Raw genomic sequence first — 27,299 nt, 5'->3', positions numbered from 1 at the left:
GAAGATGTGTCTGCGGTTGCTGTTCGTATTCTTGTTCAAAGGAGGTTTGCCTGGCATTTCGGTACTGGATTGCCTTTGTGGGCAGGACAAAGACTGATATGAAAATGGATATTCCTCCTTTGTGAAAACTACAGTGAGCAAAAAGTGATGACTGCAGACGCTCAAAGTGGGAAAACAACCACAGAACGGGCGATCATTGCATGTTCTTTCTAGAGAGGAGCGCTTGCAACCTTTTTTGTATTTTTGCAAGGAACTTGGGGTTGGTCACCCTTAGTTACCTGAGGGAAGACAGACATGGACTCCTTGCTCACTGTGCTCAGAGAATCACTGTTCCACCTCACTGATGAAGACCAACAAGGCGGAAACACTTGTCTGGGGTTGCTGTTCGTATTCTTGTTCAAAGGAGGTTTGCCTGTCATTTCGGAGCTGGACTGCCCTTGTGGACAGGACAAGGACTGATATGCACATGGACATTCCTCCATTGTGAAAAGTACAGTGAGCAAAAAGCGATGGCGGCAGACTCTCAAAATTGGGAAAAACCACAGAACAGGTTATCATGCTATGTTCTTTCTAGAGAGGGGCGCCTGCTACCATGTTTGTATTTTTTCAAGGAACTTGGGGTTGGTCACCCTAAGTTACAATTGGGAACCCAGACGTGGACACCTGGCTTACTGTGCTCAGAGAGGCACAGTGCCATCTCACTGATGAGGCCCAACAAGGCTGAAACACGTATCTGGGATTGCTGTTGGGACTCTTGTTCAAAGAAGGTTTGCCTGGCATTTCGGTGCTGGACTGCCCTTGTGGGGGGGACAAAGACTGATATGCAAATGGTTATTCATTCTTTGCAAAATTTACAGTGAGCAAAAAGTGATGGCTGCGGTCTCTCAAAGTGGGAGACAACCACAGAACAGGTTATCGTGCCATGTTCTTTCTAGAGAGGGGCCCATGCTACCTTTTTGTATTTTTGCAAGGAACTTGGGGTTGGTCACCCTTAGTTACCTGAGGGAACACAGACATGGACTTCTTGCTCACTGTGCTCATAGAGGCACAGTTCCACCTCACTGATGAGGCCCAAAAAGGCTTATACACATGTCTGGGATTACTGTTCGTACTCTTGTTCAAAGGAGGTTTGCCTGGCATTTTGGAGCTGGACAGCCCTTGTGGGCAGGACAAAGACTGATATTGAAATGGATATTCCTCCTTTGTGAAAAGTAAAGTGAGCAAAAACCAATCGCGGGAGACTCTCAAAATGGGAAAAACTACGGAACAGGTTATCATACCATGTTCTTTCTAGAAAGGGGTGCATGCTACCTTTTTTGAATTTTTGCAAGGAACTTGGGTTGGTCACCCTAAATTACATGGGGGAACCCAGACATGGACACATTGCTCACTGTGCTCAGAGAGGCACAGTTCCATCTCACTGATCAGGCCCAACAAGGAAGAAACACATGTCTGGGGTTGCTGTTGGTACTATTGTTCAAGGAAGGTTCGCCTGGCATTTCTGTGCTGGACTGCCCTTGTGGGTGGGACAAGGACTGATATGCAAATGGATATTCCTCCTTTGTGGAAAGTACAGTGAGCAAAAGCAATCGCGGGAGACTCTCAAAATGGGAAAAACTACAGAACAGGTTATCACACTATGTTCTTTCTAGAAAGGGGTGCATGCTACCTTTTTTGAATGTTTGCAAGGAACTTGGGTTCGTCACCCTAAATTACATGGGGTAACCCAGACATGGACACTTTGCTCACTGTGCTCAGAGAGGCACAGTTCCATCTCACTGAGCAGGCCCAACAAGGAAGAAACACATATCTGGGGTTGCTGTTGGTACTCTTGTTCAAAGAAGGTTTGCCTGGCATTTTTATTGCTGGACTGCCCTTGTGGGGGGTGGGGGGGACAAAGACTGATATGCAAATGGTTATTTATTATTTGCAAAAATAACAGTTAGCAAAAAGTGATGGCTGCGGACTCTCAAAGTGGGAGACACACGTGTCTGGGGTTGCTGTTGGTACTCTTGTTCAAAGGCGGTTTGCCTGGCATTTAGGTGCTGGACTGCCCTTGTGGGCAGGACAAAGACTGATATGCAAATGCATATTCCTCCTTTGTGAAAAGTACAGTGAGCAAAAAGTGATGGCTGCGGGCACTCAAAGTGGGAAAATCCCCAGAACAGGTTATCATGCAATGTTCTTTCTAGAAAGTGGTGCATGCTACCTTTTTTGAATTTTTGCAAGGAACTTGGGTTGGTCACCCTATGTTACCTGGGGGAAACCCAGACATGAACATTTGCTCACTGTGCTCAGAGAGGCACAGTGCCATCTCACTGATGAGGCCCAACAAGGAAGAAACCCATGTTTGGGGTTGCTATTGGTACTCTTGTTCAAAGAAGGTTTGCCTGGCATTGCAGTGCTGGACTGCCCTGGTGGGTGGGACAAATACGGCTATGCACATAGATATTCCTACTTTGTGAAAAGTACAGTGAGCAAAAAGTGATGGTGGCAAACTCTCGAAATGGGAAAAACAACAGAAGAGGTTATCATGCCATGTTCTTTTTAGAGAGGGGCGCCTGCTACCTTTTTTGAATTTTTGCAAGGAACTTGGGTTGGTCACCCTAAATTACCTGGGGGAGCCCAGACATAGACCCCTTGCTCACTGTGCTCAGAGAGGCACAGTGACATCTCACTTATGAGGCCCAACAAGGAAGAAACACATGTCTGGAGTTGCTGTTGGTACTCTTGTTCAAAGAAGGTTTGCCTGGCATTTCGGTGCTGGACTGCCCTGGTGGGTGGGACAAAGACTGATATGCACATGGATATTTATCCTTTGTGAAAAGTACAGTGAGCAAAAAGCGATGGCAGCGGGCTCTCAAATGGGAAAAACCACAGAACAGGTTATCATGCCATGTTCTTTCTAGAGAGGGGCGCTTGCTACCTTTTTTGTATTTTTACAAGGAACTTGGGGTTGGTCACCCTTAGTGACATGAGGGAACACAGACATGGACTTCTTGCTCACTGTGCTTAGAGAGGTACAGTTCCACCTCACTGATGAGGCCCAACAAGGCTGAAACACGTGTCTGCGGTTGCTGTTCGTATTCTTGTTCAAAGGAGGTTTGCCTGGCATTTCAGTGCTGGACTGCCCTTGTGGGCGGGACAAAGACTGATATGAAAATGGATGTTCCTCCTTTGTGAAAACTACAGTGAGAAAAAGGTGATGACTGCAGACTCTCAAAGTGGGAAAACAACCACAGAACGGGCGATCATGCCATGTTCTTTCTAGAGAGGAGCGCTTGCTACGTTTTTTGTATTTTTGCAAGGAACTTGGTGTTGGTCACCCTTAGTTACCTGAGGGAACACAGACATGGACTCCTTGCCCACTGTGCTCAGAGAATCACTGTTCCACCTCACTGATGAAGACCAACAAGGCGGAAACACGTATCTGGGTTTGCTGTTCGTATTCTTGTACAAAGGAGGTTTGCCTGTCATTTCGGAGCTGGACTGCCCTTGTGGGCAGGACAAAGACTGATATGCACATGGATATTCCTCCATTGTGAAAAGTACAGTGAGCAAAAAGCGATGGCGGCGGGCACTCAAAGTGGGAAAAACCACAGAACAGGTTATCATGCCATGTTCTTTCTATATAGGGGCACATGCTACCTTTTTGTATTTTTGCAAGGAACTTGGGGTGGTCACCCTTAGTTACCTTAAGGAACACAGACATTTACTCCTTGCTCACTGTGCTCAGAGAGGCACAGTTCCACCTCATTGATGAGGCCCAACAAGGCTGAAAAACATGTCTGGGGATGCTGTTGGTACTCTTGTTCAAAGGAGGTTTGCCTGGCATTTCGGTGCTGGACTGCCCTTGTGGGCAGGACAAAGACTTATGTAAAAATGGATATTCCTCTTTTGTGAAAAGCACAGTGAGCAAAAGGTGATGGCTGCCGACTCTCAAAGTGGGAAAAAACCACAGAACAGTTTATCATGCTATGTTCTTTCTAGAGAGGGGCGCCTGCTACCATGTTTGTATTTTTTCAAGGAACTTGGGGTTGGTCACCCTAAGTTACAATTGGGAACCCCGACGTGGACACCTTGCTCACTGTGCTCAGAGAGGCACAGTGCCATCTCACTGATGAGGCCCAACAAGGCTGAAACACGTGTCTGGGGTTGCTGTTGGTACTCTTGTTCAAAGAAGGTTTGCCTGGCATTTCGGTGCTGGACTGCCCTTGTGGACAGGACAAAGACTGATATGCACATGGACGTTCCTCCATTCTGAAAAGTACAGTGAGCAATAAGCAATGGCGGCGGACTCTCAAAATGGGAAAAACCACAGAACAGGTTATCATGCTATGTTCTTTCTAGAGAGGGGCGCCTGCTACCATGTTTGTATTTTTTCAAGGAACTTGGGGTTGGTCACCCTAAGTTACAATTGGGAACCCAGACGTGGACACCTGGCTCACTGTGCTCATAGAGGCACAGTGCCATCTCACTGATGAGGCCCAACAAGGCTGAAACACGTGTCTGGGGTTGCTGTTGGTACTCTTGTTCAAAGAAGGTTTGCCTGGCATTTCGGTGCTGGACTGCCCTCGTGGGGGGGGACAAAGACTGATATGCAAATGGTTATTCTTCCTTTGCAAAATTTACAGTGAGCAAAAAGTGAAGGCTGCGGACTCTCAAAGTGGGAGACAACCACAGAACAGGTTATCATGCCATGTTCTTTCTAGAGAGGGGCCCATGCTACCTTTTTGTATTTTTGCAAGGAACTTGGGGTTGGTCACCCTTAGTTACCTGAGGGAACACAGACATGGACTCCTTGCTCACTGTATTCAGAGAGGCATTGTTCCACCTCACTGATGAAGCCCAACAAGGCTGAAACACGTGTCTGGGGTTGCTGTTCGTATTCTTGTTCAAAGGAGGTTTGCCTGGCATTTCGGAGCAGGACTGCCCTTGTGGGCAGGACAAAGACTGATATGCAAATGGTTATTGCTCCTTTGTGAAAAGTACAGTGAGCAAAAAACAATGGCGGCGGACTCTCAAAGTGGGAAAAACCACAGAACAGGTTATCATGCCATGTTCTTTCTATAAAGGGGTGCATGCTACCTTTTTTGAATTTTTGCAAGGAACTTGGGTTGGTCACCCTAAGTTACCTGGGCGAACCCAGACATGGACACATTGCTCACTGTGCTCAGAGAGGCACAGTGCCATCTCACTGATGAGGCCCAACAAGGAAGAAACACATGTCTGGGGTTGCTGTTGGTACTCTTGTTCAAAGGAGGTTTGAATGGCATTTCGGTGCTGGACTGCCCTGGTAAGTGGGACAAAGACTAATATGCACATGGATATTCCTCCTTTGTGGAAAGTACAGTGAGCAAAAAGTGATGGCTGCGGACTCTCAAAGTGGGAGACAACCACAGAACAGGTTATCATGCCATGTTCTTTCTAGAGAGGGGCCCATGCTACTTTTTTGTATTTTTGCAAGGAACTTGGGGTTGGTCACCCTTAGTTACCTGAGGGAACACAGACATGGACTTCTTGCTCACTGTGCTCATAGAGGCACAGTTCCACCTCACTGATGAGGCCCAAAAAGGCTTATACACATGTCTGGGATTATTGTTCGTACTCTTGTTCAAAGGAGGTTTGCCTGGCATTTCGGTGCTGGACTGCCCTTGTGGGCAGGACAAAGACTGATATTGAAATGGATATTCCTCCTTTGTGAAAAGTAAAGTGAGCAAAAGGTGATGGAAGCAGAGTCTCAAAGTGTGAAAAAAAACAGAACAGGTTATAATGCTATGTTCTTTCTATATAGGGGCACATGCTACCTTTTTGTATTTTTGCAAGGAACTTGGGGTGGTCACCCTTAGTTACCTTAAGGAACACAGACATTTACTCCTTGCTCACTGTGCTCAGAGAGGCACAGTTCCACCTCATTGATGAGGCCCAACAAGGCTGAAAAACATGTCTGTGGATGCTGTTGGTGCTCTTGTTCAAAGGAGGTTTGCCTGGCATTTCGGTGCTGGACTGCCCTTGTGGGCAGGACAAAGACTTATGTAAAAATGGATATTCCTCTTTTGTGAAAAGTACAGTGAGCAAAAGGTGATGGCTGCCGACTCTCAAAGTGGGAAAAAACCACAGAACAGTTTATCATGCTATGTTCTTTCTAGAGAGGGGCGCCTGCTACCATGTTTGTATTTTTTCAAGGAACTTGGGGTTGGTCACCCTAAGTTACAATTGGGAACCCCGACGTGGACACCTTGCTCACTGTGCTCAGAGAGGCACAGTGCCATCTCACTGATGAGGCCCAACAAGGCTGAAACACGTGTCTGGGGTTGCTGTTGGTACTCTTGTTCAAAAAAGGTTTGCCTGGCATTTCGGTGCTGGACTGCCCTTGTGGGGGGGACAAAGACTGATATGCAAATGGTTATTCATTCTTTGCAAAATTTACAGTGAGCAAAAAGTGATGGCTGCGGACTCTCAAAGTGGGAGACAACCACAGAACAGGTTATCATGCCATGTTCTTTCTAGAGAGGGGCCCATGCTACCTTTTTGTATTTTTGCAAGGAACTTGGGGTTGGTCACCCTTAGTTACCTGAGGGAACACAGACATGGACTTCTTGCTCACTGTGCTCATAGAGGCACAGTTCCACATCACTGATGAGGCCCAAATAGTCTTATACACATGTCTGGGATTATTGTTCGTACTCTTGTTCAAAGGAGGTTTGCCTGGCATTTCGGTGCTGGACTGTCCTTGTGGGCAGGACAAAGACTGATATTGAAATGGATATTCCTCCTTTGTGAAAAGTAAAGTGAGCAAAAGGTGATGGCTGCAGACTCTCAAAGTGGGAAAAAAAACAGAACAGGTTATCATGCCATGTTCTTTCTAGAGAGGGGCGCTTGCTACGTTTTTTGTATTTTTGCAAGGACCTTGGGTTGGTCACCCTTAGTTACCTGAGGGAACACAGACATGGACTCCTTGCTCACTGTATTCAGAGAGGCATTGTTCCACCTCACTGATGAAGCCCAACAAGGCTGAAACACGTGTCTGGGGTTGCTGTTCGTATTCTTGTTCAAAGGAGGTTTGCCTGGCATTTCGGAGCAGGACTGCTCTTGTGGGCAGGACAAAGACTGATATGCAAATGGTTATTGCTCCTTTGTGAAAAGTACAGTGAGCAAAAAGCAATGGCGGCGGACTCTCAAAGTGGGAAAAACCACAGAACAGGTTATCATGCCATGTTCTTTCTATAAAGGGGTGCATGCTACCTTTTTTGAATTTTTGCAAGGAACTTGGGTTGGTCACCCTAAGTTACCTGGGCGAACCCAGACATGGACACATTGCTCACTGTGCTCAGAGAGGCACAGTGCCATCTCACTGATGAGGCCCAACAAGGAAGAAACACATGTCTGGGGTTGCTGTTGGTACTCTTGTTCAAAGAAGGTTTGCCTGGCATTTTTATTGCTGGACTGCCCTTGTGGGGGGTGGGGGGGGACAAAGACTGATATGCAAATGGTTATTTATTATTTGCAAAAATAACAGTTAGCAAAAAGTGATGGCTGCAGACTCTCAAAGTGGGAGACACACGTGTCTGGGGTTGCTGTTGGTACTCTTGTTCAAAGGCGGTTTGCCTGGCATTTAGGTGCTGGACTGCCCTTGTGGGCAGGACAAAGACTGATATGCAAATGCATATTCCTCCTTTGTGAAAAGTACAGTGAGCAAAAAGTGATGGCTGCGGGCACTCAAAGTGGGAAAATCCCCAGAACAGGTTATCATGCAATGTTCTTTCTAGAAAGTGGTGCATGCTACCTTTTTTGAATTTTTGCAAGGAACTTGGGTTGGTCACCCTATGTTACCTGGGGGAAACCCAGACATGAACATTTGCTCACTGTGCTCAGAGAGGCACAGTGCCATCTCACTGATGAGGCCCAACAAGGAAGAAACCCATGTTTGGGGTTGCTATTGGTACTCTTGTTCAAAGAAGGTTTGCCTGGCATTGCAGTGCTGGACTGCCCTGGTGGGTGGGACAAATACGGCTATGCACATAGATATTCCTACTTTGTGAAAAGTACAGTGAGCAAAAAGTGATGGTGGCAAACTCTCGAAATGGGAAAAACAACAGAAGAGGTTATCATGCCATGTTCTTTTTAGAGAGGGGCGCCTGCTACCTTTTTTGAATTTTTGCAAGGAACTTGGGTTGGTCACCCTAAATTACCTGGGGGAGCCCAGACATAGACCCCTTGCTCACTGTGCTCAGAGAGGCACAGTGACATCTCACTTATGAGGCCCAACAAGGAAGAAACACATGTCTGGAGTTGCTGTTGGTACTCTTGTTCAAAGAAGGTTTGCCTGGCATTTCGGTGCTGGACTGCCCTGGTGGGTGGGACAAAGACTGATATGCACATGGATATTTATCCTTTGTGAAAAGTACAGTGAGCAAAAAGCGATGGCAGCGGGCTCTCAAATGGGAAAAACCACAGAACAGGTTATCATGCCATGTTCTTTCTAGAGAGGGGCGCTTGCTACCTTTTTTGTATTTTTACAAGGAACTTGGGGTTGGTCACCCTTAGTGACATGAGGGAACACAGACATGGACTTCTTGCTCACTGTGCTTAGAGAGGTACAGTTCCACCTCACTGATGAGGCCCAACAAGGCTGAAACACGTGTCTGCGGTTGCTGTTCGTATTCTTGTTCAAAGGAGGTTTGCCTGGCATTTCAGTGCTGGACTGCCCTTGTGGGCGGGACAAAGACTGATATGAAAATGGATGTTCCTCCTTTGTGAAAACTACAGTGAGAAAAAGGTGATGACTGCAGACTCTCAAAGTGGGAAAACAACCACAGAACGGGCGATCATGCCATGTTCTTTCTAGAGAGGAGCGCTTGCTACGTTTTTTGTATTTTTGCAAGGAACTTGGTGTTGGTCACCCTTAGTTACCTGAGGGAACACAGACATGGACTCCTTGCCCACTGTGCTCAGAGAATCACTGTTCCACCTCACTGATGAAGACCAACAAGGCGGAAACACGTATCTGGGTTTGCTGTTCGTATTCTTGTACAAAGGAGGTTTGCCTGTCATTTCGGAGCTGGACTGCCCTTGTGGGCAGGACAAAGACTGATATGCACATGGATATTCCTCCATTGTGAAAAGTACAGTGAGCAAAAAGCGATGGCGGCGGGCACTCAAAGTGGGAAAAACCACAGAACAGGTTATCATGCCATGTTCTTTCTATATAGGGGCACATGCTACCTTTTTGTATTTTTGCAAGGAACTTGGGGTGGTCACCCTTAGTTACCTTAAGGAACACAGACATTTACTCCTTGCTCACTGTGCTCAGAGAGGCACAGTTCCACCTCATTGATGAGGCCCAACAAGGCTGAAAAACATGTCTGGGGATGCTGTTGGTACTCTTGTTCAAAGGAGGTTTGCCTGGCATTTCGGTGCTGGACTGCCCTTGTGGGCAGGACAAAGACTTATGTAAAAATGGATATTCCTCTTTTGTGAAAAGCACAGTTAGCAAAAGGTGATGGCTGCCGACTCTCAAAGTGGGAAAAAACCACAGAACAGTTTATCATGCTATGTTCTTTCTAGAGAGGGGCGCCTGCTACCATGTTTGTATTTTTTCAAGGAACTTGGGGTTGGTCACCCTAAGTTACAATTGGGAACCCCGACGTGGACACCTTGCTCACTGTGCTCAGAGAGGCACAGTGCCATCTCACTGATGAAGCCCAACAAGGCTGAAACACGTGTCTGGGGTTGCTGTTGGTACTCTTGTTCAAAGAAGGTTTGCCTGGCATTTCGGTGCTGGACTGCCCTTGTGGACAGGACAAAGACTGATATGCACATGGACGTTCCTCCATTCTGAAAAGTACAGTGAGCAATAAGCAATGGCGGCGGACTCTCAAAATGGGAAAAACCACAGAACAGGTTATCATGCTATGTTCTTTCTAGAGAGGGGCGCCTGCTACCATGTTTGTATTTTTTCAAGGAACTTGGGGTTGGTCACCCTAAGTTACAATTGGGAACCCAGACGTGGACACCTGGCTTACTGTGCTCAGAGAGGCACAGTGCCATCTCACTGATGAGGCCCAACAAGGCTGAAACACGTGTCTGGGGTTGCTGTTGGTACTCTTGTTCAAAGAAGGTTTGCCTGGCATTTCGGTGCTGGACTGCCCTCGTGGGGGGGGACAAAGACTGATATGCAAATGGTTTTTCTTCCTTTGCAAAATTTACAGTGAGCAAAAAGTGAAGGCTGCGGACTCTCAAAGTGGGAGACAACCACAGAACAGGTTATCATGCCATGTTCTTTCTAGAGAGGGGCCCATGCTACCTTTTTGTATTTTTGCAAGGAACTTGGGGTTGGTCACCCTTAGTTACCTGAGGGAACACAGACATGGACTCCTTGCTCACTGTATTCAGAGAGGCATTGTTCCACCTCACTGATGAAGCCCAACAAGGCTGAAACACGTGTCTGGGGTTGCTGTTCGTATTCTTGTTCAAAGGAGGTTTGCCTGGCATTTCGGAGCAGGACTGCCCTTGTGGGCAGGACAAAGACTGATATGCAAATGGTTATTGCTCCTTTGTGAAAAGTACAGTGAGCAAAAAACAATGGCGGCGGACTCTCAAAGTGGGAAAAACCACAGAACAGGTTATCATGCCATGTTCTTTCTATAAAGGGGTGCATGCTACCTTTTTTGAATTTTTGCAAGGAACTTGGGTTGGTCACCCTAAGTTACCTGGGCGAACCCAGACATGGACACATTGCTCACTGTGCTCAGAGAGGCACAGTGCCATCTCACTGATGAGGCCCAACAAGGAAGAAACACATGTCTGGGGTTGCTGTTGGTACTCTTGTTCAAAGGAGGTTTGAATGGCATTTCGGTGCTGGACTGCCCTGGTAAGTGGGACAAAGACTAATATGCACATGGATATTCCTCCTTTGTGGAAAGTACAGTGAGCAAAAAGTGATGGCTGCGGACTCTCAAAGTGGGAGACAACCACAGAACAGGTTATCATGCCATGTTCTTTCTAGAGAGGGGCCCATGCTACTTTTTTGTATTTTTGCAAGGAACTTGGGGTTGGTCACCCTTAGTTACCTGAGGGAACACAGACATGGACTTCTTGCTCACTGTGCTCATAGAGGCACAGTTCCACCTCACTGATGAGGCCCAAAAAGGCTTATACACATGTCTGGGATTATTGTTCGTACTCTTGTTCAAAGGAGGTTTGCCTGGCATTTCGGTGCTGGACTGCCCTTGTGGGCAGGACAAAGACTGATATTGAAATGGATATTCCTCCTTTGTGAAAAGTAAAGTGAGCAAAAGGTGATGGAAGCAGACTCTCAAAGTGTGAAAAAAAACAGAACAGGTTATAATGCTATGTTCTTTCTATATAGGGGCACATGCTACCTTTTTGTATTTTTGCAAGGAACTTGGGGTGGTCACCCTTAGTTACCTTAAGGAACACAGACATTTACTCCTTGCTCACTGTGCTCAGAGAGGCACAGTTCCACCTCATTGATGAGGCCCAACAAGGCTGAAAAACATGTCTGGGGATGCTGTTGGTACTCTTGTTCAAAGGAGGTTTGCCTGGCATTTCGGTGCTGGACTGCCCTTGTGGGCAGGACAAAGACTTATGTAAAAATGGATATTCCTCTTTTGTGAAAAGTACAGTGAGCAAAAGGTGATGGCTGCCGACTCTCAAAGTGGGAAAAAACCACAGAACAGTTTATCATGCTATGTTCTTTCTAGAGAGGGGCGCCTGCTACCATGTTTGTATTTTTTCAAGGAACTTGGGGTTGGTCACCCTAAGTTACAATTGGGAACCCCGACGTGGACACCTTGCTCACTGTGCTCAGAGAGGCACAGTGCCATCTCACTGATGAGGCCCAACAAGGCTGAAACACGTGTCTGGGGTTGCTGTTGGTACTCTTGTTCAAAAAAGGTTTGCCTGGCATTTCGGTGCTGGACTGCCCTTGTGGGGGGGACAAAGACTGATATGCAAATGGTTATTCATTCTTTGCAAAATTTACAGTGAGCAAAAAGTGATGGCTGCGGACTCTCAAAGTGGGAGACAACCACAGAACAGGTTATCATGCCATGTTCTTTCTAGAGAGGGGCCCATGCTACCTTTTTGTATTTTTGCAAGGAACTTGGGGTTGGTCACCCTTAGTTACCTGAGGGAACACAGACATGGACTTCTTGCTCACTGTGCTCATAGAGGCACAGTTCCACATCACTGATGAGGCCCAAATAGTCTTATACACATGTCTGGGATTATTGTTCGTACTCTTGTTCAAAGGAGGTTTGCCTGGCATTTCGGTGCTGGACTGTCCTTGTGGGCAGGACAAAGACTGATATTGAAATGGATATTCCTCCTTTGTGAAAAGTAAAGTGAGCAAAAGGTGATGGCTGCAGACTCTCAAAGTGGGAAAAAAAACAGAACAGGTTATCATGCCATGTTCTTTCTAGAGAGGGGCGCTTGCTACGTTTTTTGTATTTTTGCAAGGACCTTGGGTTGGTCACCCTTAGTTACCTGAGGGAACACAGACATGGACTCCTTGCTCACTGTATTCAGAGAGGCATTGTTCCACCTCACTGATGAAGCCCAACAAGGCTGAAACACGTGTCTGGGGTTGCTGTTCGTATTCTTGTTCAAAGGAGGTTTGCCTGGCATTTCGGAGCAGGACTGCTCTTGTGGGCAGGACAAAGACTGATATGCAAATGGTTATTGCTCCTTTGTGAAAAGTACAGTGAGCAAAAAGCAATGGCGGCGGACTCTCAAAGTGGGAAAAACCACAGAACAGGTTATCATGCCATGTTCTTTCTATAAAGGGGTGCATGCTACCTTTTTTGAATTTTTGCAAGGAACTTGGGTTGGTCACCCTAAGTTACCTGGGCGAACCCAGACATGGACACATTGCTCACTGTGCTCAGAGAGGCACAGTGCCATCTCACTGATGAGGCCCAACAAGGAAGAAACACATGTCTGGGGTTGCTGTTGGTACTCTTGTTCAAAGGAGGTTTGAATGGCATTTCGGTGCTGGACTGCCCTGGTAAGTGGGACAAAGACTAATATGCACATGGATATTCCTCCTTTGTGGAAAGTACAGTGAGCAAAAAGTGATGGCTGCGGACTCTCAAAGTGGGAGACAACCACAGAACAGGTTATCATGCCATGTTCTTTCTAGAGAGGGGCCCATGCTACTTTTTTGTATTTTTGCAAGGAACTTGGGGTTGGTCACCCTTAGTTACCTGAGGGAACACAGACATGGACTTCTTGCTCACTGTGCTCATAGAGGCACAGTTCCACCTCACTGATGAGGCCCAAAAAGGCTTATACACATGTCTGGGATTATTGTTCGTACTCTTGTTCAAAGGAGGTTTGCCTGGCATTTCGGTGCTGGACTGCCCTTGTGGGCAGGACAAAGACTGATATTGAAATGGATATTCCTCCTTTGTGAAAAGTAAAGTGAGCAAAAGGTGATGGCTGCAGACTCTCAAAGTGGGAAAAAAACAGAACAGGTTATCATGCCATGTTCTTTCTAGAGAGGGGCGCTTGCTACGTTTTTTGTATTTTTGCAAGGACCTTGGGTTGGTCACCCTTAGTTACCTGAGGGAACACAGACATGGACTCCTTGCTCACTGTATTCAGAGAGGCATTGTTCCACCTCACTGATGAAGCCCAACAAGGCTGAAACACGTGTCTGGGGTTGCTGTTCGTATTCTTGTTCAAAGGAGGTTTGCCTGGCATTTCGGAGCAGGACTGCTCTTGTGGGCAGGACAAAGACTGATATGCAAATGGTTATTGCTCCTTTGTGAAAAGTACAGTGAGCAAAAAGCAATGGCGGCGGACTCTCAAAGTGGGAAAAACCACAGAACAGGTTATCATGCCATGTTCTTTCTATAAAGGGGTGCATGCTACCTTTTTTGAATTTTTGCAAGGAACTTGGGTTGGTCACCCTAAGTTACCTGGGCGAACCCAGACATGGACACATTGCTCACTGTGCTCAGAGAGGCACAGTGCCATCTCACTGATGAGGCCCAACAAGGAAGAAACACATGTCTGGGGTTGCTGTTGGTACTCTTGTTCAAAGAAGGTTTGCCTGGCATTTTTATTGCTGGACTGCCCTTGTGGGGGGTGGGGGGGGACAAAGACTGATATGCAAATGGTTATTTATTATTTGCAAAAATAACAGTTAGCAAAAAGTGATGGCTGCAGACTCTCAAAGTGGGAGACACACGTGTCTGGGGTTGCTGTTGGTACTCTTGTTCAAAGGCGGTTTGCCTGGCATTTAGGTGCTGGACTGCCCTTGTGGGCAGGACAAAGACTGATATGCAAATGCATATTCCTCCTTTGTGAAAAGTACAGTGAGCAAAAAGTGATGGCTGCGGGCACTCAAAGTGGGAAAATCCCCAGAACAGGTTATCATGCAATGTTCTTTCTAGAAAGTGGTGCATGCTACCTTTTTTGAATTTTTGCAAGGAACTTGGGTTGGTCACCCTATGTTACCTGGGGGAAACCCAGACATGAACATTTGCTCACTGTGCTCAGAGAGGCACAGTGCCATCTCACTGATGAGGCCCAACAAGGAAGAAACCCATGTTTGGGGTTGCTATTGGTACTCTTGTTCAAAGAAGGTTTGCCTGGCATTGCAGTGCTGGACTGCCCTGGTGGGTGGGACAAATACGGCTATGCACATAGATATTCCTACTTTGTGAAAAGTACAGTGAGCAAAAAGTGATGGTGGCAAACTCTCGAAATGGGAAAAACAACAGAAGAGGTTATCATGCCATGTTCTTTTTAGAGAGGGGCGCCTGCTACCTTTTTTGAATTTTTGCAAGGAACTTGGGTTGGTCACCCTAAATTACCTGGGGGAGCCCAGACATAGACCCCTTGCTCACTGTGCTCAGAGAGGCACAGTGACATCTCACTTATGAGGCCCAACAAGGAAGAAACACATGTCTGGAGTTGCTGTTGGTACTCTTGTTCAAAGAAGGTTTGCCTGGCATTTCGGTGCTGGACTGCCCTGGTGGGTGGGACAAAGACTGATATGCACATGGATATTTATCCTTTGTGAAAAGTACAGTGAGCAAAAAGCGATGGCAGCGGGCTCTCAAATGGGAAAAACCACAGAACAGGTTATCATGCCATGTTCTTTCTAGAGAGGGGCGCTTGCTACCTTTTTTGTATTTTTACAAGGAACTTGGGGTTGGTCACCCTTAGTGACATGAGGGAACACAGACATGGACTTCTTGCTCACTGTGCTTAGAGAGGTACAGTTCCACCTCACTGATGAGGCCCAACAAGGCTGAAACACGTGTCTGCGGTTGCTGTTCGTATTCTTGTTCAAAGGAGGTTTGCCTGGCATTTCAGTGCTGGACTGCCCTTGTGGGCGGGACAAAGACTGATATGAAAATGGATGTTCCTCCTTTGTGAAAACTACAGTGAGAAAAAGGTGATGACTGCAGACTCTCAAAGTGGGAAAACAACCACAGAACGGGCGATCATGCCATGTTCTTTCTAGAGAGGAGCGCTTGCTACGTTTTTTGTATTTTTGCAAGGAACTTGGTGTTGGTCACCCTTAGTTACCTGAGGGAACACAGACATGGACTCCTTGCCCACTGTGCTCAGAGAATCACTGTTCCACCTCACTGATGAAGACCAACAAGGCGGAAACACGTATCTGGGTTTGCTGTTCGTATTCTTGTACAAAGGAGGTTTGCCTGTCATTTCGGAGCTGGACTGCCCTTGTGGGCAGGACAAAGACTGATATGCAAATGGATATTCCTCCATTGTGAAAAGTACAGTGAGCAAAAAGCGATGGCGGCGGGCACTCAAAGTGGGAAAAACCACAGAACAGGTTATCATGCCATGTTCTTTCTATATAGGGGCACATGCTACCTTTTTGTATTTTTGCAAGGAACTTGGGGTGGTCACCCTTAGTTACCTTAAGGAACACAGACATTTACTCCTTGCTCACTGTGCTCAGAGAGGCACAGTTCCACCTCATTGATGAGGCCCAACAAGGCTGAAAAACATGTCTGGGGATGCTGTTGGTACTCTTGTTCAAAGGAGGTTTGCCTGGCATTTCGGTGCTGGACTGCCCTTGTGGGCAGGACAAAGACTTATGTAAAAATGGATATTCCTCTTTTGTGAAAAGCACAGTGAGCAAAAGGTGATGGCTGCCGACTCTCAAAGTGGGAAAAAACCACAGAACAGTTTATCATGCTATGTTCTTTCTAGAGAGGGGCGCCTGCTACCATGTTTGTATTTTTTCAAGGAACTTGGGGTTGGTCACCCTAAGTTACAATTGGGAACCCCGACGTGGACACCTTGCTCACTGTGCTCAGAGAGGCACAGTGCCATCTCACTGATGAGGCCCAACAAGGCTGAAACACGTGTCTGGGGTTGCTGTTGGTACTCTTGTTCAAAGAAGGTTTGCCTGGCATTTCGGTGCTGGACTGCCCTTGTGGACAGGACAAAGACTGATATGCACATGGACGTTCCTCCATTCTGAAAAGTACAGTGAGCAATAAGCAATGGCGGCGGACTCTCAAAATGGGAAAAACCACAGAACAGGTTATCATGCTATGTTCTTTCTAGAGAGGGGCGCCTGCTACCATGTTTGTATTTTTTCAAGGAACTTGGGGTTGGTCACCCTAAGTTACAATTGGGAACCCAGACGTGGACACCTGGCTCACTGTGCTCATAGAGGCACAGTGCCATCTCACTGATGAGGCCCAACAAGGCTGAAACACGTGTCTGGGGTTGCTGTTGGTACTCTTGTTCAAAGAAGGTTTGCCTGGCATTTCGGTGCTGGACTGCCCTCGTGGGGGGGGACAAAGACTGATATGCAAATGGTTATTCTTCCTTTGCAAAATTTACAGTGAGCAAAAAGTGAAGGCTGCGGACTCTCAAAGTGGGAGACAACCACAGAACAGGTTATCATGCCATGTTCTTTCTAGAGAGGGGCCCATGCTACCTTTTTGTATTTTTGCAAGGAACTTGGGGTTGGTCACCCTTAGTTACCTGAGGGAACACAGACATGGACTCCTTGCTCACTGTATTCAGAGAGGCATTGTTCCACCTCACTGATGAAGCCCAACAAGGCTGAAACACGTGTCTGGGGTTGCTGTTCGTATTCTTGTTCAAAGGAGGTTTGCCTGGCATTTCGGAGCAGGACTGCCCTTGTGGGCAGGACAAAGACTGATATGCAAATGGTTATTGCTCCTTTGTGAAAAGTACAGTGAGCAAAAAACAATGGCGGCGGACTCTCAAAGTGGGAAAAACCACAGAACAGGTTATCATGCCATGTTCTTTCTATAAAGGGGTGCATGCTACCTTTTTTGAATTTTTGCAAGGAACTTGGGTTGGTCACCCTAAGTTACCTGGGCGAACCCAGACATGGACACATTGCTCACTGTGCTCAGAGAGGCACAGTGCCATCTCACTGATGAGGCCCAACAAGGAAGAAACACATGTCTGGGGTTGCTGTTGGTACTCTTGTTCAAAGGAGGTTTGAATGGCATTTCGGTGCTGGACTGCCCTGGTAAGTGGGACAAAGACTAATATGCACATGGATATTCCTCCTTTGTGGAAAGTACAGTGAGCAAAAAGTGATGGCTGCGGACTCTCAAAGTGGGAGACAACCACAGAACAGGTTATCATGCCATGTTCTTTCTAGAGAGGGGCCCATGCTACTTTTTTGTATTTTTGCAAGGAACTTGGGGTTGGTCACCCTTAGTTACCTGAGGGAACACAGACATGGACTTCTTGCTCACTGTGCTCATAGAGGCACAGTTCCACCTCACTGATGAGGCCCAAAAAGGCTTATACACATGTCTGGGATTATTGTTCGTACTCTTGTTCAAAGGAGGTTTGCCTGGCATTTCGGTGCTGGACTGCCCTTGTGGGCAGGACAAAGACTGATATTGAAATGGATATTCCTCCTTTGTGAAAAGTAAAGTGAGCAAAAGGTGATGGAAGCAGACTCTCAAAGTGTGAAAAAAAACAGAACAGGTTATAATGCTATGTTCTTTCTATATAGGGGCACATGCTACCTTTTTGTATTTTTGCAAGGAACTTGGGGTGGTCACCCTTAGTTACCTTAAGGAACACAGACATTTACTCCTTGCTCACTGTGCTCAGAGAGGCACAGTTCCACCTCATTGATGAGGCCCAACAAGGCTGAAAAACATGTCTGGGGATGCTGTTGGTACTCTTGTTCAAAGGAGGTTTGCCTGGCATTTCGGTGCTGGACTGCCCTTGTGGGCAGGACAAAGACTTATGTAAAAATGGATATTCCTCTTTTGTGAAAAGTACAGTGAGCAAAAGGTGATGGCTGCCGACTCTCAAAGTGGGAAAAAACCACAGAACAGTTTATCATGCTATGTTCTTTCTAGAGAGGGGCGCCTGCTACCATGTTTGTATTTTTTCAAGGAACTTGGGGTTGGTCACCCTAAGTTACAATTGGGAACCCCGACGTGGACACCTTGCTCACTGTGCTCAGAGAGGCACAGTGCCATCTCACTGATGAGGCCCAACAAGGCTGAAACACGTGTCTGGGGTTGCTGTTGGTACTCTTGTTCAAAAAAGGTTTGCCTGGCATTTCGGTGCTGGACTGCCCTTGTGGGGGGGACAAAGACTGATATGCAAATGGTTATTCATTCTTTGCAAAATTTACAGTGAGCAAAAAGTGATGGCTGCGGACTCTCAAAGTGGGAGACAACCACAGAACAGGTTATCATGCCATGTTCTTTCTAGAGAGGGGCCCATGCTACCTTTTTGTATTTTTGCAAGGAACTTGGGGTTGGTCACCCTTAGTTACCTGAGGGAACACAGACATGGACTTCTTGCTCACTGTGCTCATAGAGGCACAGTTCCACATCACTGATGAGGCCCAAATAGTCTTATACACATGTCTGGGATTATTGTTCGTACTCTTGTTCAAAGGAGGTTTGCCTGGCATTTCGGTGCTGGACTGTCCTTGTGGGCAGGACAAAGACTGATATTGAAATGGATATTCCTCCTTTGTGAAAAGTAAAGTGAGCAAAAGGTGATGGCTGCAGACTCTCAAAGTGGGAAAAAAAACAGAACAGGTTATCATGCCATGTTCTTTCTAGAGAGGGGCGCTTGCTACGTTTTTTGTATTTTTGCAAGGACCTTGGGTTGGTCACCCTTAGTTACCTGAGGGAACACAGACATGGACTCCTTGCTCACTGTATTCAGAGAGGCATTGTTCCACCTCACTGATGAAGCCCAACAAGGCTGAAACACGTGTCTGGGGTTGCTGTTCGTATTCTTGTTCAAAGGAGGTTTGCCTGGCATTTCGGAGCAGGACTGCTCTTGTGGGCAGGACAAAGACTGATATGCAAATGGTTATTGCTCCTTTGTGAAAAGTACAGTGAGCAAAAAGCAATGGCGGCGGACTCTCAAAGTGGGAAAAACCACAGAACAGGTTATCATGCCATGTTCTTTCTATAAAGGGGTGCATGCTACCTTTTTTGAATTTTTGCAAGGAACTTGGGTTGGTCACCCTAAGTTACCTGGGCGAACCCAGACATGGACACATTGCTCACTGTGCTCAGAGAGGCACAGTGCCATCTCACTGATGAGGCCCAACAAGGAAGAAACACATGTCTGGGGTTGCTGTTGGTACTCTTGTTCAAAGGAGGTTTGAATGGCATTTCGGTGCTGGACTGCCCTGGTAAGTGGGACAAAGACTAATATGCACATGGATATTCCTCCTTTGTGGAAAGTACAGTGAGCAAAAAGTGATGGCTGCGGACTCTCAAAGTGGGAGACAACCACAGAACAGGTTATCATGCCATGTTCTTTCTAGAGAGGGGCCCATGCTACTTTTTTGTATTTTTGCAAGGAACTTGGGGTTGGTCACCCTTAGTTACCTGAGGGAACACAGACATGGACTTCTTGCTCACTGTGCTCATAGAGGCACAGTTCCACCTCACTGATGAGGCCCAAAAAGGCTTATACACATGTCTGGGATTATTGTTCGTACTCTTGTTCAAAGGAGGTTTGCCTGGCATTTCGGTGCTGGACTGCCCTTGTGGGCAGGACAAAGACTGATATTGAAATGGATATTCCTCCTTTGTGAAAAGTAAAGTGAGCAAAAGGTGATGGAAGCAGACTCTCAAAGTGGGAAAAAAACAGAACAGGTTATAATGCCATGTTCTTTCTAGAGAGGGGCGCTTGCTACGTTTTTTGTATTTTTGCAAGGACCTTGGGTTGGTCACCCTTAGTTACCGGAGGGAACACAGACATGGACTCCTTGCTCACTGTACTCAGAGAGGCACTGTTCCACCTCACTGATGAAGCCCAACAAGGCTGAAACACGTGTCTGGGGTTGCTGTTCGTATTCTTGTTCAAAGGAGGTTTGCCTGGCATTTCGGAGCAGGACTGCCCTTGTGGGCAGGACAAAGACTGATATGCAAATGGTTATTCCTCCTTTGTGAAAAGTACAGTGAGCAAAAAGCAATGGCGGTGGACTCTCAAAGTGGGAAAAACCACAGAACAGGTTATCATGCCATGTTCTTTCTAGAAAGGGGTGCATGCTACCTTTTTTGAATTTTTGCAAGGAACTTGGGTTGGTCACCCTAAGTTACCTGGGCGAACCCAGACATGGACACTTTGCTCACTGTGCTCAGAGAGGCACAGTACCATCTCACTGATGAGGCCCAACAAGGAAGAAACACATGTCTGGGGTTGCTGTTGGTACTCTTGTTCAAAGGAGGTTTGAATGTCATTTCGGTGCTGGACTGCCCTGGTGGGCGGGACAAAGACTAATATGCACATGGATATTCCTCCTTTGTGAAAAGTACAGTGAGCAAAAAGTGATGGCGGCAGACTCTCAAAATGGGAAAAACCACAGAACAGGTTATCATGCCATGTTCTTTCTAGAGAGGGGTGCCTGCTACCATTTTTCTATATTTTTTCAAGGAACTTGGGGTTGGTCACCCTAAGTTACATGGGGGAACCCAGACGTGGACACCTTGCTCACTGTGCTCAGAGAGGCACAGCTCCACCTCGCAGATGAGACACAGCAAGGCTGAAACACGTGTCTGGGGATGCTGTTGGTACTATTGTTCAAGGAAGGTTCGCCTGGCATTTCGGTGCTGGACTGCCCTTGTGGGTGGGACAAAGACTGATATGCAAATGGATATTCCACCTTTGTGAAAAGTACAGTGAGCAAAAAGCAATCGCGGGAGACTCTCAAAATGGGAAAAACTAACAAATAGGTTATCATACCATGTTGTTTCTAGAAAGGGGTGCATGCTACCTTTTTTGAATTTTTGCAAGGAACTTGGGTTGGTCACCCTAAATTACATGGGGGAACCCAGACATGGACACATTGCTCACTGTGCTCAGAGAGGCACAGTTCCATCTCACTGATCAGACCCAACAAGGAAGAAACACATGTCTGGGGTTGCTGTTGGTACTGTTGTTCAAGGAAGGTTCACCTGGCATTTCGGTGCTGGACTGCCCTTGTGGGTGGGACAAAGACTGATATGCAAATGGATATCACTCCTTTGTGAAAAGTACAGTGAGCAAAAAGCAATCGCGGGAGACTCTCAAAATGGGAAAAACTACAGAACAGGTTATCATACCATGTTCTTTCTAGAAATGGGTGCATGCTACCTTTTTTGAACTTTTGCAAGGAACTTGGGTTGTTCAACCTAAATTACATGGGGGAACCCAGACATGGACACTTTGCTCACTGTGCTCAGAGAGGCACAGTTCCATCTCACTGATCAGGCCCAACATGGAAGAAACACATGTCTGGGGTTGCTGTTGGTACTCTTGTTCAAAGAAGTTTTGCCTGGCATTTTGGTGCTGGACTGCCCTTGTGGGGGAGACAAAGACTGATACGCAAATGGTTATTTATTCTTTGCAAAAATAACAGTGAGCAAAAATTGATGGCTGCGGACTCTCAAAGTGGGAGACAACCACAGAACAGGTTATCATGTCATGTTCTTTCTAAAGAGGAGCACATGCTACCTTTTTGTATTTTTGCAAGGAACTTGGGGTGGTCACCCTTACTTACCTTAGGGAACACAGACATGGAATCCTTGCTCACTGTGCTCAGAGAGGCACAGTTCCACCTCATTGATGAGGCCCAACAAGTCTGAAACACATGTCTGGGGTTGCTGTTGGTACTCTTGTTCAAAGGAGGTTTGCCTGGCATTTCGGTGCTGGACTGTGCTTGTGGGCAGAACAAAGACTGATGTAAAAATGGATATTGCACCTTTGTGAAAAGAACAGTGAGCAAAAAGTGATGGTGGCAGACTCTCAAAATGGGAAAAACCACAGAACAGGTTATCATGCCATGTTCTTTCGGAGAGGGGCGCCTGCTACGTTTTTTGAATTTTTGCAAGGAACTTGGGTTGGTCACCCTAAATTACCTGGGTGAGCCCAGACATGGACCCCTACCTCGCTGTGCTCAGAGAGGCACAGTTACATCTCACTTATGAGGCCCAACAAGTAAGAATCACATGTCTGGGGTTGCTGTTGGTACTCTTGTTCAAAGAAGGTTTGCCTGGCATTTCGGTGCTGGACTGCCCTGGTGGGTGGGACAAAGACTGATATGCAAATGTATATTCCTCCTTTGTGAAAGGTACAGTGAGCAAAAAGCGATGGCGGCGGGCTCTCAAATGGGAAAAACCACAGGACAGGCTATCATGCCATGTTCTTTCTAGAGAGCGGCGCCTGCTACCATGTTTGTATTTTTTCAAGGAACTTGGGGTTGGTCAACCTAAGTTACAATTTGGAACCCCGACGTGGACACCTTGCTCACTGTGGTCAGAGAGGCCCAGTGCCATCTCACTGATGAGGCCCAACAAGGCTGGAACACGTGTCTGGGGTTGGTGTTGGTACTCTTGTTCAAAGAAGGTTTGCCTGGCATTTTGGTGCTGGACTGCCCTTGTGGGGGGACAAAGACTGATATGCAAATGGTTATTCATTCTTTGCAAAAATTACAGTGAGCAAAAAGTGATGGCTGCGGACCCTCAAAGAGGGAGACAACCACAGAACAGGTTATCATGCCATGCTCTTTCAAGAGAGGGCGCAAGCTACCTTTTTGTATTTTTGCAAGGAACTTGAGGTTGGTCACCCTTAGTTACTGAGGGAACACAGACATGGACTTCTTGCTCACTGTGCTTAGAGAGGCACAGTTCCACCTCACTGATGAGGCCCAACAAGGCTGAAACACATGTCTGCGGTTGCTGTTCGTATTCTTGTTCAAAGGAGGTTTGCCTGGCATTTCAGTGCTGGACTGCCCTTTTGGGCGGGACAAACACTTATATGCAAATGGATATTCCTCCTTTGTGAAAAGTACAGTAAGCAAAAAGCAATGGCAGTGTACTCTCAAAATTTGAAAAACTACAGAACATGTTATCATGCCATGTTCTTTCTAGAAAGGGCTGCATGCTACCTTTTTTGAATTTTTGCAAGGAACTTGGGTTGGTCACCCGAAGTTACCTGGGGGAACCATGACATGGACACTTTGCTCACTGTGCTCCGAGAGGCACAGTTCCATCTCACTGATGAGGCACAACAAGGAAGAAACGCATGTCTGGGGTTTCTGTTGGTACTCTTGTTCAAAGAAGGTTCACCTGGCATTTTGGTGCTGGACTGCCGTTGATGGGGGGACAAAGACTGATATGCAAATGGTTATTCATTATTTGCAAATATTACAGTGAGCAAAAAGTGATGGATGCGGACTCTCAAAGTGGGAGACAACAACAGAACAGGTTATCATGCCATGTTCTTTCTAGAGAGGGGCGCATGCTACCTTTCTATATTTTTGCAAGGAACTTGGGGTTGATCACTCTTAGTTACCTGAGGGAAAACAGACATGGATGAAGCCCAACAAGGCTGAAACACGTGTCTGGTGTTGTTGTTTGTATTCTTGTTCAACGGAGGTTTGCCTGGCATTTCGGAGTTGGACTGCCCTTGTGGGCAGGACAAAGACTGATATGCAAATGGAAATTCCTCCTTTGAGAAAAGTACAGTGAGCAAAAAGCAATGGCGGCGGGCTCTCAAAGTCTGAAAAACCACAGAACAGGTTATCATGCCATGTTCTTTCTGGAAAGGGGTGCATGCTACCTTTTTTGTATTTTTTCAAGGATCTTGGGGTTGGTCACAATAAGTTACATGGGGGAACCCAGACGTGGACACCTTGCTCACTGTGCTAAGAGAGGCACAGCTCCACCTCGCAGATGAGGCACATCAAGGCTGAAACACGTGTCTGGGGTTGTTGTTGGTACTATTGTTCAAAGAAGGTTCACCTGCGATTTCGGTGCTGGACTGCCCTTGTAGGTGGGACAAAGATTGATATGCAAATGGATATTCCTCCTTTGTGAAAAGTACAGTGAGCAAAAAGCAATGGCGGCGGGCTCTCAAAGTGGGAAAACTACAGAACAGGTTACCATACCATGGTCTTTCTAGAAAGGGGTGCATGCTACCTTTTTTGAATTTTTGCAAGGAACTTGGGTTGGTCACCCTAAGTTACATGGGGGAACCCAGACATGGACAATTTGCTCACTGTGCTCAGAGAGGCACAGTTCCATCAACACTGATCAGGCCCAACAAGCAAGAAACACATGTCTGGGATTGCTGTTGGTACTCTTGCTCAAGGAAGGTTTGCCTGGCATTTCGGTGTTGAACTGCCCTTGTGGGGGGGACAAAGACTGATATGCAAATGGTTATTCATTCTTTGCAAAAATAACAGTGAACAAAAAGTGATGGCTGCGGACTCTCAAAGTGGGAGACAACCACAGAACAGGTTATCATGCCATGTTCTTTCTAGAGAGGGGCGCATGCTACCTTTTTGTATTTTTGCAAGGAACTTGGGGTGGTCACCCTTAGTTACCTTAGGGAACACAGACATGGACTCCTTGCTCACTGTGCTCAGAGAGGCACAGTTCCACCTCATTGATGAGGCCCAACAAGGCTGAAACACATGTCTGGGGTTGCTGTTGCTACTCCTGTTCAAAGGAGGTTTGCCTGGCATTTCGGAGCAGGACTGCTCTTGTGGGCAGGACAAAGACTGATATGCAAATGGTTATTGCTCCTTTGTGAAAAGTACAGTGAGCAAAAAGCAATGGCGGCGGACTCTCAAAGTGGGAAAAACCACAGAACAGGTTATCATGCCATGTTCTTTCTATAAAGGGGTGCATGCTACCTTTTTTGAATTTTTGCAAGGAACTTGGGTTGGTCACCCTAAGTTACCTGGGCGAACCCAGACATGGACACATTGCTCACTGTGCTCAGAGAGGCACAGTGCCATCTCACTGATGAGGCCCAACAAGGAAGAAACACATGTCTGGGGTTGCTGTTGGTACTCTTGTTCAAAGGAGGTTTGAATGGCATTTCGGTGCTGGACTGCCCTGGTAAGTGGGACAAAGACTAATATGCACATGGATATTCCTCCTTTGTGGAAAGTACAGTGAGCAAAAAGTGATGGCTGCGGACTCTCAAAGTGGGAGACAACCACAGAACAGGTTATCATGCCATGTTCTTTCTAGAGAGGGGCCCATGCTACTTTTTTGTATTTTTGCAAGGAACTTGGGGTTGGTCACCCTTAGTTACCTGAGGGAACACAGACATGGACTTCTTGCTCACTGTGCTCATAGAGGCACAGTTCCACCTCACTGATGAGGCCCAAAAAGGCTTATACACATGTCTGGGATTATTGTTCGTACTCTTGTTCAAAGGAGGTTTGCCTGGCATTTCGGTGCTGGACTGCCCTTGTGGGCAGGACAAAGACTGATATTGAAATGGATATTCCTCCTTTGTGAAAAGTAAAGTGAGCAAAAGGTGATGGAAGCAGACTCTCAAAGTGGGAAAAAAAACAGAACAGGTATCAATGCCATGTTCTTTCTAGAGAGGGGCGCTTGCTACGTTTTTTGTATTTTTGCAAGGACCTTGGGTTGGTCACCCTTAGTTACCGGAGGGAACACAGACATGGACTCCTTGCTCACTGTACTCAGAGAGGCACTGTTCCACCTCACTGATGAAGCCCAACAAGGCTGAAACACGTGTCTGGGGTTGCTGTTCGTATTCTTGTTCAAAGGAGGTTTGCCTGGCATTTCGGAGCAGGACTGCCCTTGTGGGCAGGACAAAGACTGATATGCAAATGGTTATTCCTCCTTTGTGAAAAGTACAGTGAGCAAAAAGCAATGGCGGTGGACTCTCAAAGTGGGAAAAACCACAGAACAGGTTATTATGCCATGTTCTTTCTAGAACGGGGTGCATGCTACCTTTTTTGAATTTTTGCAAGGAACTTGGGTTGGTCACCCTAAGTTACCTGGGCGAACCCAGACATGGACACTTTGCTCACTGTGCTCAGAGAGGCACAGTACCATCTCACTGATGAGGCCCAACAAGGAAGAAACACATGTCTGGGGTTGCTGTTGGTACTCTTGTTCAAAGGAGGTTTGAATGGCATTTCGGTGCTGGACTGCCCTGGTGGGCGGGACAAAGACTAATATGCACATGGATATTCCTCCTTTGTGAAAAGTACAGTGAGCAAAAAGTGATGGCGGCAGACTCTCAAAATGGGAAAAACCACAGAACAGGTTATCATGCCATGTTCTTTCTAGAGAGGGGTGCCTGCTACCATTTTTCTATATTTTTTCAAGGAACTTGGGGTTGGTCACCCTAAGTTACATGGGGGAACCCAGACGTGGACACCTTGCTCACTGTGCTCAGAGAGGCACAGCTCCACCTCGCAGATGAGACACAGCAAGGCTGAAACACGTGTCTGGGGATGCTGTTGGTACTATTGTTCAAGGAAGGTTCGCCTGGCATTTCGGTGCTGGACTGCCCTTGTGGGTGGGACAAAGACTGATATGCAAATGGATATTCCACCTTTGTGAAAAGTACAGTGAGCAAAAAGCAATCGCGGGAGACTCTCAAAATGGGAAAAACTAACAAATAGGTTATCATACCATGTTGTTTCTAGAAAGGGGTGCATGCTACCTTTTTTGAATTTTTGCAAGGAACTTGGGTTGGTCACCCTAAATTACATGGGGGAACCCAGACATGGACACATTGCTCACTGTGCTCAGAGAGGCACAGTTCCATCTCACTGATCAGACCCAACAAGGAAGAAACACATGTCTGGGGTTGCTGTTGGTACTGTTGTTCAAGGAAGGTTCGCCTGGCATTTCGGTGCTGGACTGCCCTTGTGGGTGGGACAAAGACTGATATGCAAATGGATATCCCTCCTTTGTGAAAAGTACAGTGAGCAAAAAGCAATCGCGGGAGACTCTCAAAATGGGAAAAACTACAGAACAGGTTAT

The sequence above is a fragment of the Ambystoma mexicanum genome, chromosome 2q (genome assembly GCF_040938575.1).
Source record: "Ambystoma mexicanum isolate Mex_15411 chromosome 2q, UKY_AmexF1_1, whole genome shotgun sequence".
Taxonomy (NCBI): domain Eukaryota; kingdom Metazoa; phylum Chordata; class Amphibia; order Caudata; family Ambystomatidae; genus Ambystoma; species Ambystoma mexicanum.
This window is presented reverse-complemented; position numbering follows the sequence as displayed.